The 13523-nt window shown below is 47.7% G+C and overlaps 1 pseudogene across 1 annotated transcript in view; it reads right to left on the reverse strand.

Annotated features, from left to right (window-relative positions):
* Positions 1-13523, reverse strand: part of LOC123733266 (catenin delta-1-like) — a 40944-nt pseudogene that overhangs the window by 13549 nt on the left and 13872 nt on the right. The window contains exons 3-13 of the transcript XR_006763706.1: positions 11748-11824; positions 11436-11561; positions 10157-10446; positions 9940-10024; positions 8923-9113; positions 8275-8385; positions 7077-7215; positions 3051-3273; positions 2255-2450; positions 1166-1283; positions 463-507 (exon numbers count right to left, since the gene is read on the reverse strand). The product of XR_006763706.1 is annotated as a catenin delta-1-like (transcript). The remainder of the gene's footprint in view (positions 1-462; positions 508-1165; positions 1284-2254; positions 2451-3050; positions 3274-7076; positions 7216-8274; positions 8386-8922; positions 9114-9939; positions 10025-10156; positions 10447-11435; positions 11562-11747; positions 11825-13523) is intronic.

Genomic DNA, 13523 nt, shown 5'->3' on the forward strand with positions numbered 1-13523 from the left:
GAGCAAATAGGATCTTGACTGGGACAGACGTGAGGCGGGAGAGACAAAGTGAATGAATAAAGGTTTTGGTCACAATCAGTGTTTCCTCAGAACAGGCTAGTGGTAGCCATGGGGAAGTGGAGCAGGCACCGTGCTCTCACGCCATAAGGGGACCTCGGCTGTGCTGATAAACAAACTCAATCCTCTCTCAATCAGTAGATGACGTGACACTCATTTGACAGAAGCACCAAACGTTTATTTTTTTTTATCTAGTACCGAACCGTTTGTCATGTGCTGGTTTTGAAAAAGTACAGAAGTTTGGGTATACCATGCAACACTAAGAACTACTGGCTAAAAAGTCTACAGAAGTACCAGAGAATCTCTTTAAAGTACAATTCAAAAGGTCACAACACATTACTAAAAGGCAGGATGAAACACTGTAGAAAGAAACAGAAAGGAGAACAATGTGAACTACAACAATACCTGATAGGACAGATTCCTCAGCAGACACATACTGTTCTCTATCAGCTGGAGACAGAGAGGGCAAGAGAGAGGGGCGAGGGAGAGGGGGCGAGAGAGAGGGGGCGAGAGAGAGGGGCGAGAGAGAGGGGGCGAGAGAGAGGGGGCGAGAGAGAGGGGGCGAGAGAGAGGGGGCGAGAGAGAGGGGGCGAGAGGGAGAGGGGGCGAGGGAGAGGGGGCGAGAGAGAGGGGCGAGAGAGAGGGGGCGAGAGAGAGAGGGGCGAGAGAGAGAGGGGCGAGAGAGAGAGGGGGCGAGAGAGAGAGGGGGCGAGAGAGAGAGGGGGCGAGAGAGAGAGGGGCGAGAGAGAGAGGGGGCGAGAGAGAGAGGGGCGAGAGAGAGAGGGGGCGAGAGAGAGAGGGGCGAGAGAGAGAGGGGGCGAGAGAGAGAGGGGCGAGAGAGAGAGGGGGCGAGAGAGAGAGGGGGCGAGAGAGAGGGGCGAGAGAGAGAGGGGGCGAGAGAGAGGGGCGAGAGAGAGGGGGCGAGAGAGAGGGGGCGAGAGAGAGGGGGCGAGAGAGAGGGGGAGAGAGAGGGGGGAGAGAGAGGGGGGGAGAGAGAGGGGGCGAGAGAGAGATCAGACGAAGGAAAAGGAGAACTGGATTAAAATACATGCGGACACACAATCAAAGTTCAGGATCACAAGAAAAACAGCAGTGTGTGCGTGCACACCTTGTTGTCCACGTCTTTCAGGTTGATCTGTGATTGGACAATGTACATGAGCGAGTCGACCAATCCTGTGCACTCTCTCAGCTTCCTCCTGGCCTCACTGCGCTCTGAGCTCACGTTCCTGTTTTAGAGAGAGCGGGAGAGAGGGGGGGGAGGGGAGGGAGAGAAGGGGTGTGAGAAAGCAAAAAAACAAGCAATACAGAAACAGAGGGGGACAGAATAAAATGGGCAGAGAGAGAGAGAGAGAGAGAGAGAGGAATGAGAGTGGCTACAATCAGTGGCCACATAAGGATTCCAGCACACAACCATTAGTAATAAAACACTGAGTGGTCCTATGTCAGTGTGTTGCTTTCAGAGACTGAAAGAGTGAAAGGGTGTGGCCACGTCCCAAAAAGCACCCTTTTCTCTATGTGGTGCACTAATGTTAGGGATGCCCATATAGGGGATAGGGGGCCATTTAGGACGCAGCCTGTGGTTGTTAAACTCCAGTATAGTAAGGGGACAGTGAGATCGTAGATCAGGTTACTGGGCCAGTCATTGTGTTGTAGCCTGCCTTTAACAGAGACAGACACACCCACTGGAGAACACAGCACATTCCCACTCTGCCCTACCTTCTGGGAATTCCTCAGGCACACCTGTACAGACATGCACATACACACACAGCACTGCAAGACCAACACACAACACACCAGTCACTCATGGACTATACATTACTGTTTTATGGCAGGCCGATACATCTTCAATACTGGTATGTATTTTTACAATATCTTCTATCATGATATTTTCATACAGTGCTAAGATAAATGAAAAGTTTGACAAACTGGACGACATCACAGTCAGTTTGGTCCTAGCTTGGTTGAGTATAAAACCATCAGTATGGAAAAAGACCCATAAAATCATTAAGAATTAATTTGTTGCAATTCTACAGTCGATGTTGAAGCATAAAACATATTTACAACTTTTATTATTCAGAAACTTTAAAATACCGTAAAAAATGAGAAACATATTGTGATAAGATTTTATGGCCATATCACCCTCCTCTTTTTCCTCTCACTGTACAATCCATCCCTCTCTCCCTCCCCCTCTCCGTACCTCAGGCAGCCAGCGGTGTTGGTGAGGGACGTCTCCCACTCCAGGTGTCGTGGTTTGAGGTTCTCCTCTCCTCCTGCCTCGTTCGCTCTCTCCCAGCCCGAGTGAGCCACCATCACCTCGTCTGAGAGGGCGTGCAGGGCGTGGTCAACGATCTCCATCTTCACTGAGTCGTGAGATGACAAGTTCCACAGCGTGCCTGAGAAAGAGTGTGACGGATCATCATCACCACCGCACACTACCATCTCCCACTTACCGCAGCAGTACGCCGGTAGTAACCGCAGCAGTACGCCGGTAGTAACCGCAGCAGTACGCCGGTAGTAACCGCAGCAGTACGCCGGTAGTAACCGCAGCAGTACGCCGGTAGTAACCGCAGCAGTACGCCGGTAGTAACCGCAGCAGTACGCCGGTAGTAACCGCAGCAGTACACCGGTAGTAACCGCAGCAGTACACCGGTAGTAACCGCAGCAGTACACCGGTAATAACCGCAGCAGTACACCGGTAGTAACCGCAGCAGTACACCGGTAGTAACCGCAGCAGTACACCGGTAGTAACCGCAGCAGTACACCAGTAGTAACCGCAGCAGTACACCAGTAGTAACCGCAGCAGTACACCAGTAGTAACCGCAGCAGTACACCAGTAGTAACCGCAGCAGTACACCAGTAGTAACCGCAGCAGTACACCAGTAGTAACCGCAGCAGTACACCAGTAGTAACCGCAGCAGTACACTAGTAGTAACCGCAGCAGTACACTAGTAGTAACCGCAGCAGTACACTAGTAGTAACCGCAGTAGTATTACCTGTGATAGTATCGGTCAGGTCCTGGTCTCTGGTCTTCCTCAGCAGTCGGACCAGGGCCGGTACTCCATCACAGTTCTTGATGGCGATCTTATTGTCAGGGTCTCGTCCATAAGAGATGTTTTTGAGCGCTCCGCAGGCGGCGTGGTGGACCTCCTTCTTAGGGTTGTCTAACATGGACACCAGGGATGGGATACCTTTCATACGACGGACATCTGTCTTCACCTGGAGGGGAGAGAGGGCGAGAGGAGAGGGAACGAGGGAGAGAGGAGATGGAAGGGGGAGAGGGGAGAGGGAAGGAGGGAGAAGGTGTTAGTGGTTGTGTGTTGCTCTCATTCTGACATGAAAGACAGTAGCTAGGTAGCCTGCAGCATGGCTGTGTTTATAACTAGATAAAGGGTGTGTGGGTAATCAAATCTAATTTTATTCATCACACGCTTCGTAAACAACAAGTGTAGACTAACAGTGAAATGCTTACTTACGGGCCCTTCCCAACAATGCAGACAGAGAGAAAATAGAAAGAATGATAGAAAAGTAACAACACTTAATAACAAAAGTATATAAACACATAATGAGTAATGATAACATGGCTATATAAACGGGGTACCAGGTAATTGAGACAGATATGCAAGGGGCTTTAAAGCTGTCGGTGTGAAGGTGAGGTGCTGCAGGTTCTGTTTGTGTATATAAAGTAAGTGTGTATAGATAAAGATATGACCTTGTTGTTCTTAAAGGTGAGGTGCTATAGGTGTATATATTACCTTGTGTGTATTAAAGCCAAGTGTGTGTGTGTGTGTGTGTGTGTGTGCGCACGAGTGAGTGAGTGAAGTGGGGGATGTTCTGCCCATCCAACCTAGATTGCCATGTAGCTAGTAGTGTTTGTAGTTAAGTGAGTGACTGACTGACCATGAAAGAGAAGTGGGAATGTATTTCCGTGTCAAATAAAATAAATGTTTATTAGTCACATGATTGGGATAATGTCACGTCTACTCGCGCTCCTCCTCTCTGGCGCTCGTTGTCACCAGTGTAGTCATCATTACGCACACCAGCCACCATCGTTACGCGCACCTGCGCTTCATGAGACTCACCTGGACTCCCTCACCTTTCTGATTACCTCCCCCATCTGTCACTCCCTTTGGTTCTTCCCCCGGGCCTTATTGTTTCTGTTTATATGTTCCATGTCTGTACACTACTCCTGTTTCTTGTTTTGTTCCATGTTTGTTTATTTATTAAATTCACTCCCTGTACCTGCTTCCTGATTATTAGCGTACACGTTACAGGTAAACAGCAGGTGTAGACTAAGTGACATGCTTACGGCCCTTCCCAACAATGTAGACAGGGGAAAAGAGAAATAATACAAAAATGTGTGTGCTTATATTTGTCCAAGACAGGTTACAAAAATACATGACATGGCCGTCTATAGTTATCAAATATCTTAATATCAAACATGATCCATTTACAATACTAGTAAAAGTGTGTGTGTTCACGCATGCATTTCAATGAGTGCAGGTTGTGTGTGTTATAGAAAGTGTGTTGATATTAGTTGAACATGTATTGACTAGAGTAGATTATGACGATGACTGACTTCAATTATTATTTATTGCTATTCGTCTTTTCTGATGAAAAACATCTAGTGCTCATTGTCAAGATCTGCAAGGAAACAGTCAGCTCAAAAAGGAGCTTGTAACCAACATGGGAGAAGGTGTGTTTGCAGAAGAGCATGGTTTATATAGCTAGATAGATCCTCTACTGGTGCCAAAATGTGACTGTAGGTTTTCAGCAAATATAATTAGAGTTTACCCTATTCATCTATGGCAAAGCTACTTATATGTTTCCCCTTTCATCCGTGTCTGGTGTTCGCTAGTTACTGGCTAGCTGGGTCTTCAGTCAGCATGGAACAAAGGGGGGGTCTCTTTCAAAACATCTGTCAGTGCTGCTGTGAACCACATCACAAAATACATTCTAAACGGGAGATGTATATAAATATATAATTGATGCAATATTGTTTGAGGTTCTTTGTGTTTCACCACATTTGCTTGAGGTGATTTTACTGCAACACTGCATCCAAGTTGCTCGACAAAGGCTTTTCAAAGAGCTGTCAGTCAAGGCCAGCTCATGAATATAAGCTCCACGCCCACTCAGCCTGTCTTCTCAAACTTCCTGGTATTTAGCCAGGAGAGAAAAAAATGCTTTTCAGAATGACTGTTCAGGACTTTTAAATAATTTACTTTCTGGTTTCAGAATTTCTGCAGACAAGCTGACTGCAGTGCTAACGTTCTAGAAGGTGTGACTCCAAGGAAGAAGAGGTGTCGTCCTACGATGACATTCAGTGAGTCATCCACTACATCAACAATTTGGCAGATGTCCACGCGATGCCGCTCCCAGGATGGAGCCCTGGATTTGAGGCCAGACATCCGAGTGATACCGACATTTCAGACCTTCTGTGTGGCCCAAGTGCAAAACTTTGATGCGTGATCATGGAGAGTGCTTTCCTAAATCTTGATACTTATATTTGTATGGAACGTTCAACAGCTCAAACCAGTGGACCAGCAGCAAAGGCTAACCAAAGCCCGCATGAATCAGACCCAGAGAGACGGTCAGTCCATACTTTGGTGACGTGCGGTCATATTGTCTTTAAAGTTTCTCCTTTTAGTTGCTGCTTAGATTACTCTGACCCGTATTACCTCTCACCCCCCCATCCCCTTCTCTGGTTTAGCTCTTTTCAGATGTTGTTTACTCTGTGTGACTGTCATGGGTGTCAGGTCCTTGGTTTGTGAGAGGGTCGTTTGGGCACATCTGCATGTGCTGTCCCCAGGGACGTGTCACATGGAGAAAATGTGTTTGAATATAGCCTATACACATTCTCTGTGACATGAAACTATAAGAGATATTATTTAACATGGCAACTGATTCATTATTTATCCTCCCAAGCCTCTCCGAATGGAATCTGATTTGGAAAGACTACGGGTCACAACCATAATATGTGCAGGGACTACATGGGATGTGCACGTGTACATGTTCAAACACGTGCACACCACATGTAGTCTTTGCACATATGGTTGTGACCTTTAGTCTTTCCAAGTGTTTCTCTGTCATGTATGTACACGTGTGAACATAAGTGAATGCAGCCAATGTGCAATGTGTGTATGTGTACAAATGTGGCCACGTATTCATGTGTATGCAACACCGATGCAGACAGACACTGTCTGTAGAGTTACTGGATTTCATGTTATGCGTTTCCGTATTCATTATTTGAATAAAGGTCTTAAAAAAGTAACTACAAACTTTGACCTAGTTTCTCTCAAAAAACATGGTGTGGGGACTCAACATGTAATGACATGTAACTCGTTGGATATTTGGAGTAGAGAGATCATGTTGGCCTCATTACAAAGCTACCATTCTCTTCTTTCCAGCACTGTCTAAAACTCCAAATGGTTTTGGGGTCAATGTGACTGATTATCATAGAGCAAGTCACATATTACCTTGTAGTTCTTAAAAGGGGCGTCAGGTAGCCTAGCGGTTAGAGCGCTGGACTAGTAACCGAAAGGTTGCAAGATCGAATCCCCAAGGTGACAAGGTAAAAACAAATCTGCCGTTCTGCCTCTGAACAAGGCAGTTAACCTTTCGGTTACTAGTCCATCATTGAAAATAAGAATTTGTTCTGACTTGCCTAGTTAAATAAAAGTTCTAAAAAATAATAATAAAGTTTATATATATATATATATATATAGCAATCTGTCAGTCGATGACGTGGCACATAACCATTGGTTGATGCAAGCGACGTCTGAGCAGGGGAATGCGACCTCATATATATATATATATATATATATCAGACGTCGCTTGCATCAACCAATGGTTATGTGCCACGTCATCGACTGACAGATTGCTATAACATATTATGTGGTTAACCAATACATCAAAAATACAGTCGTTGTAAGATCTGTCAGGCATCAGCAACACCTGGTCAGAAGAACGTGCCCATTACCTTGTCGTTCTTAAAGGTGAGGTGCTGCAGGTGTATATATTACCTTGTCGTTCTTAAAGGTGAGGTGCTGCAGGTATGCAGCAGCGTTGCTCTTGACGGGGTCCAGTCTGTAGTTGAGCATGGCGATGACCTCTGGCAGCTCAGGCTGTCTCCAGGAAGTGGCAGGGCCTTTCCTCAGGGTGCTGGCCAATCAGGTAAGAGAATATATACAACACTTTCATCCAAAGCGACATGCAGGCAAATTCCAAATCTGGACCTTGAATTCAGTACCACTGTTGAATATCATTCTTCCCCTCTAATTAGGGACTGACTTAGACCTGGGACCCCAGGTGGGTACAATTCATTATCAGGTAGAACAGAAAAACAGCAGTGGTCCGGACCAGTCCTAAAATTCACTTTTTTGTCCACCAGCCACTGTGGCAGGTAGATTTAAAGCTCTACCAGCCACTCTGTTTTTTTATAATCCAAAATATTTCCTTCCCTAAAATTACACTAACAAAACAAAAAAACAGATGAGCATGCTTTGTAATGTTTCTAAAACAATAAATGTATTACTGTTAAGAAGTAATGTGGTATATTGTTTAATTTAATTACATTTTTGTGACCTGAAACTTAACAAAAATGATCCCCTGCCCCTTTAAGGACGGGAGGTTACCATGGTAACGTGACTCGAGTCATGTTTATCTTGTGAGACAAGCAGCAGAGTTGTCTTCTCTTCCCTAGCAGTTGAAACTCAAACATTGAAAAACAACCTAACTTGTGAACAAAACAAATATAAATAGCCAGGAAACACAAAGACAAAGTCTTACTTCAGTAGACTTCATCTTCAAGTAAATTAGACCAACTTTTATGCCTGTGCACAAAGCTTCTAAAAATGAATCTTTCACTCAGCTCCAGACACAGTGCGAGGTGGGATAGGCTATAGGATTCCTAGTTCTTTGACTTTGTGGGATTAATTTACCAGCTATGAGACAAAAACTGCAGAAATACTTTGAAAATAGCTACTGCACCATTTAATCACACTTGACTATTTTTATTCACAAATGTGAGTGAAATGCTGGCACTGTGGAGCCCTGGCCACCCACCAACATGGCTGGTGAAACAGACATCTGACCCACCAATGACAAAATGTACCCGCGTTTGGCAGATGGTGAGTGTTCATTTTAAGCCCTGGTCTGGACCTGCAGGCTTGGATGTGAATACCCCTGATATATCTACAATACACCACCAAGGAGTCTCACCTGTCCAATGAGGCCATGCTACCCCTCTCTCCCTGGGCCAGGGGTGCACCTCCCCAGTAGTACATGTCCCCTGCTCCACTCATGTCTCCATCCAGAGTCCCTTCATAGCTCCTGGGAGGGGAGAGAACAGGTAAAGGGTTAGTATGGAGTGAACACTACTCCTGTGATGGAGTGGACACTACACTGGTAGGGGTTAGTAGGGAGTGGACACTACACTGGTAGGGGTTAGTAGGGAGTGGACACTACACTGGTAGGGGTTAGTAGGGAGTGGACACTACACTGGTAGGGGTTAGTAGGGAGTGGACACTACACTGGTAGGGGTTAGTAGGGAGTGGACACTACACTGGTAGGGGTTAGTAGGGAGTGGACACTACACTGGTAGGGGTTAGTAGGGAGTGGACACTACACTGGTAGGGGTTAGTAGGGAGTGGACACTACACTGGTAGGGGTTAGTAGGGAGTGGACACTACACTGGTAGGGGTTAGTAGGGAGTGGACACTACACTGGTAGGGGTTAGTAGGGAGTGGACACTACACTGACTGAATAAACAATCAGAGATACAGAGAAGGAGACCAGACATTACTGCACAAATATACCAACAGAAATGTCCCCCTCACACACTCCCTCCACACACACTGGGGCATGTACCCTGTCCTGCGGGGCGGTCCGTGGTTGAAGGCTTGTTGGTTGCGTGGTACTGTTCCGTAGTGGATGGCCGGTCCCATGCCGTAGTCTGCCTCGTCATATCCCACACTCCTCTGGTCATCCTCCAGACCGTACGGCTCCGGGACAAACCTCTGCATCCCAGACAGCTCCAACGCACTGCCCATACGACCCACCTGACAATACAATATCATCACGTTAATACACTCTGCAGTCCTGACAGCAACACACTGCCCATACGACCCACCTGACAATACAATATCATCACGTTAATACACTCTGCAGTCCTGACAGCAACACACTGCCCATACGACCCACCTGACAATACAATATCATCACGTTAATACACTCTGCAGTCCTGACAGCAACACACTGCCCATACGACCCACCTGACCAATACAATATCATCACGTTAATACACTCTGCAGTCCTGACAGCAACACACTGCCCATACGACCCACCTGACCAATACAATATCATCACGTTAATACACTCTGCAGTCCTGACAGCAACACACTGCCCATACGACCCACCTGACAATACAATATCATCACGTTAATACACTCTGCAGTCCTGACAGCAACACACTGCCCATACGACCCACCTGACCAATACAATATCATCACGTTAATACACTCTGCAGTCCTGACAGCAACACACTGCCCATACGACCCACCTGACCAATACAATATCATCACGTTAATACACTCTGCAGTCCTGACAGCAACACACTGCCCATACGACCCACCTGACCAATACAATATCATCACGTTAATACACTCTGCAGTCCTGACAGCAACTACACACTGCTCATACTACCCACCTGACAATACAACATCATCACGTTAATACACTCTGCAGTCCTGACAGCAACTACACACTGCTCATACGACCCACCTGACAATACAACATCATCAACGTTAATACACTCTGCAGTCCTGACAGCTCCAACGCACTGCCCATACGACCCACTATATTTAACACACACGCCATATGACCCACCTGTGGCTGTGCTGCGTATGGGTCCAGCTGGTTCCTGCTGATGGCTCTGTATCCTGAGTCCAGGGTCCGGTACACATCAGCTGGCCTGGAGGAGAGGAGGGGAGAAGTAGAGAGGAGAAGAGGGGGGAGAGTTGAGGGGGGAGAAAGGAGAGAATATACCCGTTGTCTCCCAACTCTACGTCTATGGATAAAGAGACAACAGATCCATCTGTCCTACCTGTAGCGGTCGTCCATGCGTGCTCCCCTGCTCAGGCTGGCGTAGGTCTCCCCTATGGAGGGAGAGCCCTGGCGGTAGTCCTCGTACCCCCCCGGGGGTCCGTAGTGGTAGTTTCGGGGCACAGTGTTGGTGGGATAGTCCATGGGAGGACCTGGCTGTCTGTAGACCCGCTCCATGGGGGTGGTGTAACCCCCTACACCTGTCATAGACCCCCCTCCATCCAGGGAGAGGTTGTCAGACACAGAGGGGATGACTGTACGAGTCATGGTAGTCTTCACTACCTTCTTTACCTGGGGAGAGGGAGATGACAGCACGAGTCAGGGGAGAGAGGTTAGTGTCAGACATGGAGGAGATGACATGAGTCAGGGGAGAGAGGTTAGGGTCAGACATGGAGGAGGTGACATGAGTCAGGGGAGAGAGGTTAGTGTCAGACGTGGAGGAGATGACATGAGTCAGGGGAGAGAGGTTAGTGTCAGACGTGGAGATGACATGAGTCAGGGGAGAGAGGTTAGTGTCAGACATGGAGGAGGTGACATGAGTCAGGGGAGGGAGGTTAGTGTCAGACGTGGAGATGACATGAGTCAGGGGAGAGAGGTTAGTGTCAGACATGGAGGAGGTGACATGAGTCAGGGGAGAGAGGTTAGGGTCAGACATGGAGGAGGTGACATGAGTCAGGGGAGAGAGGTTAGTGTCAGACGTGGAGGAGGTGACATGAGTCAGGGGAGAGAGGTTAGGGTCAGACGTGGAGGAGGTGACATGAGTCAGGGGAGAGAGGTTAGTGTCAGACGTGGAGGAGATGACATGAGTCAGGGGAGAGAGGTTAGTGTCAGACATGGAGGAGGTGACATGAGTCAGGGGAGAGAGGTTAGTGTCAGACATGGAGGAGGTGACATGAGTCAGGGGAGAGAGGTTAGGGTCAGACATGGAGGAGGTGACATGAGTCAGGGGAGAGAGGTTAGTGTCAGACGTAGAGGAGGTGACATGAGTCAGGGGAGAGAGGTTAGGGTCAGACATGGAGGAGGTGACATGAGTCAGGGGAGAGAGGTTAGGGTCAGACATGGAGGAGGTGACATGAGTCAGGGGAGAGAGGTTAGTGTCAGACATGGAGGAGGTGACATGAGTCAGGGGAGAGGTAGAGAGGTTGGAGAGGAAAAGGAGGGGAGAAAAAGAGAAGTGAGAGAAAGTAAGGGGTGTGGAGGCAGAAAAGATCAGTCAATTAGCTAATGTCATTCACAATCCTCAAGTGTCAACTGTGTGTGTCTGTAAGTAAAGGTAGTACCGTAGTTTCTGTGCGGCGCGTGGTGCCATCTTCGCTGGTTTCCACGGAGATGACGGGGGGCACCTCGTGAGGGTCCTCCTCCACGGTAACCGTCTCCTGGACGACTTGACCAGGCTCCATCCTGTACTGAAGAACGGAGACAGACACTGTTACAGACAGACAGACAGACAGACAGACAGACAGACAGACAGACAGACAGACAGACAGACAGACAGACAGACAGACAGACAGACAGACAGACAGACAGACAGACAGACAGACAGACAGACAGACAGACAGACAGACAGACAGACAGACAGACAGACAGCTTACATGTGTCCCGTTGACGTATCCCTCGTTCAGTGTGAGCCTCTCTATGTCCGCATCACAAACACGCCCATTCTGTAGAGCGGAGGGGAAGACAGGAGTTGTTTACACAAGTGGGCAGTGTGTGTGTGTGTGTGTGTGTGTGTGTCAACCGCAGGGCCAGTGGCCAAGGAGGAGCAGAGTTATTCCAAACATTCAGAGGAGCAGGTTAACGCAGGACAGAGAGAATGTCATGACATCACAGCCCCAGGCTCCTTTCACACACACAGGCAACACCACTATACCATTCAGTCAACCCCAGACATTTAAGCAGAAATACACTAAGTACAGAGTAGACAAACAATTCAACACTTGATGAAGCGAATGAAAAAACCATGAATGGATGGACAGAATGGGTGAGTCATGGAGGAGGATGAGAGAGCGGTTCTGAGCAACAGGGCTGCCAGCAACACAGAAAGAGCCTCAGAGAGAGCAGGGCGTGTGAGAACCTGTCAGTGGCTTGTCAGTTGGCTGTGTGTGTGTGTGTCTGTCTCAGTGGGGTTCTCAGTGTGTGTGTGTGTGTGTCTGTCTCAGTGGGGTTCTCAGTGTGTGTGTGTGTGTGTGTGTGTGTGTGTGTGTGTGTGTGTGTGTGTGTGTGTGTGTGTGTGTGTGTGTCTCAGTGGGGTTCTCAGTGTGTGTGTGTGTGCCTGTCAGCTATGTAAACAGGGTGAAGACCAGGCACATTCCAACCCCGTCCGTTCTCCAGAGATACAACACTGACCGACCAGACCAACCCCGTCCGTTCTCCAGAGATACAACACTTACCGACCAGACCAACCCCGTCCGTTCTCCAGAGATACAACACTGACCGACCAGACCAACCCTGAGAGAGGAGAGGAGACTACGTGTTTTACGTGTAGTGTGTTTATAAAATGCCTGAGGGTTGTAAAATGACACACCTCAGTGTGTTTGCTTACCAGACAGTGTGTGTGCGCGTGCGTTCACAAGTAATCTAAAGCTATGCGGTCACTACGTCCAGATAGGGAAGCCTGACACAGTCAGACACTAAGCAGGAAGTGGACATGGTAAACAGTAACCTAGACCAGGGATTGGACAAAACCCAACCAAGCGGTATACTATAAGTGTATTTTTCCTCCTCTGTTCTCCCTTCTGCTCAGTGTACACATGCTGCCCTTCCTTCAGAAAAGCACCAAAAATGACATTCAGTAGCTACTAGCAGTGCTTGTATAATGTTGAGCTGGATTTGCCTCTTTGCAATTGGTTTATGTTCATTTTCACACGTTAGCATTTAGCTAACATTCTCAAACTAAATACTGCCATTCTAATATCTGAACGATATGTAATATTCTGAAACCTTCCTGAACTGACCAGAACACAGGATCAGCCATGGACTGGGATCATTAACACTGAAAATAAGGTATGTTTTATCACATATGAGCCTTAGGAATGTCTTCTAGCCAGGTTTATAATATGACATTTCTCTCTAGCCTATATGAGAATTTCACATGTCAACACCAAACGGCCAGAAAAACAATTGTACCACAAGTCTGCTGCAATGCGTAACTGCAAAAACAACCAGATGTGGCACCAGGCTACCTTCACATGGCATGCACATCCACAGAGATGACCTGGGGGGAGTTAGACAAGGCTGTTTCCACCATGGCCTGGGACAGAGGCCAGGCTGACAGCATGAGGGATGGAAGTGGACTGTCATGATGGGGCAGATCAATGATAGCTACAGGAAGGGTTGACCAATGATGGAACGAGACGGGACGACGGTAA

This window comes from Salmo salar, unplaced genomic scaffold (genome assembly GCF_905237065.1).
Source record: "Salmo salar unplaced genomic scaffold, Ssal_v3.1, whole genome shotgun sequence".
In the NCBI taxonomy this organism is placed as follows: domain Eukaryota; kingdom Metazoa; phylum Chordata; class Actinopteri; order Salmoniformes; family Salmonidae; genus Salmo; species Salmo salar.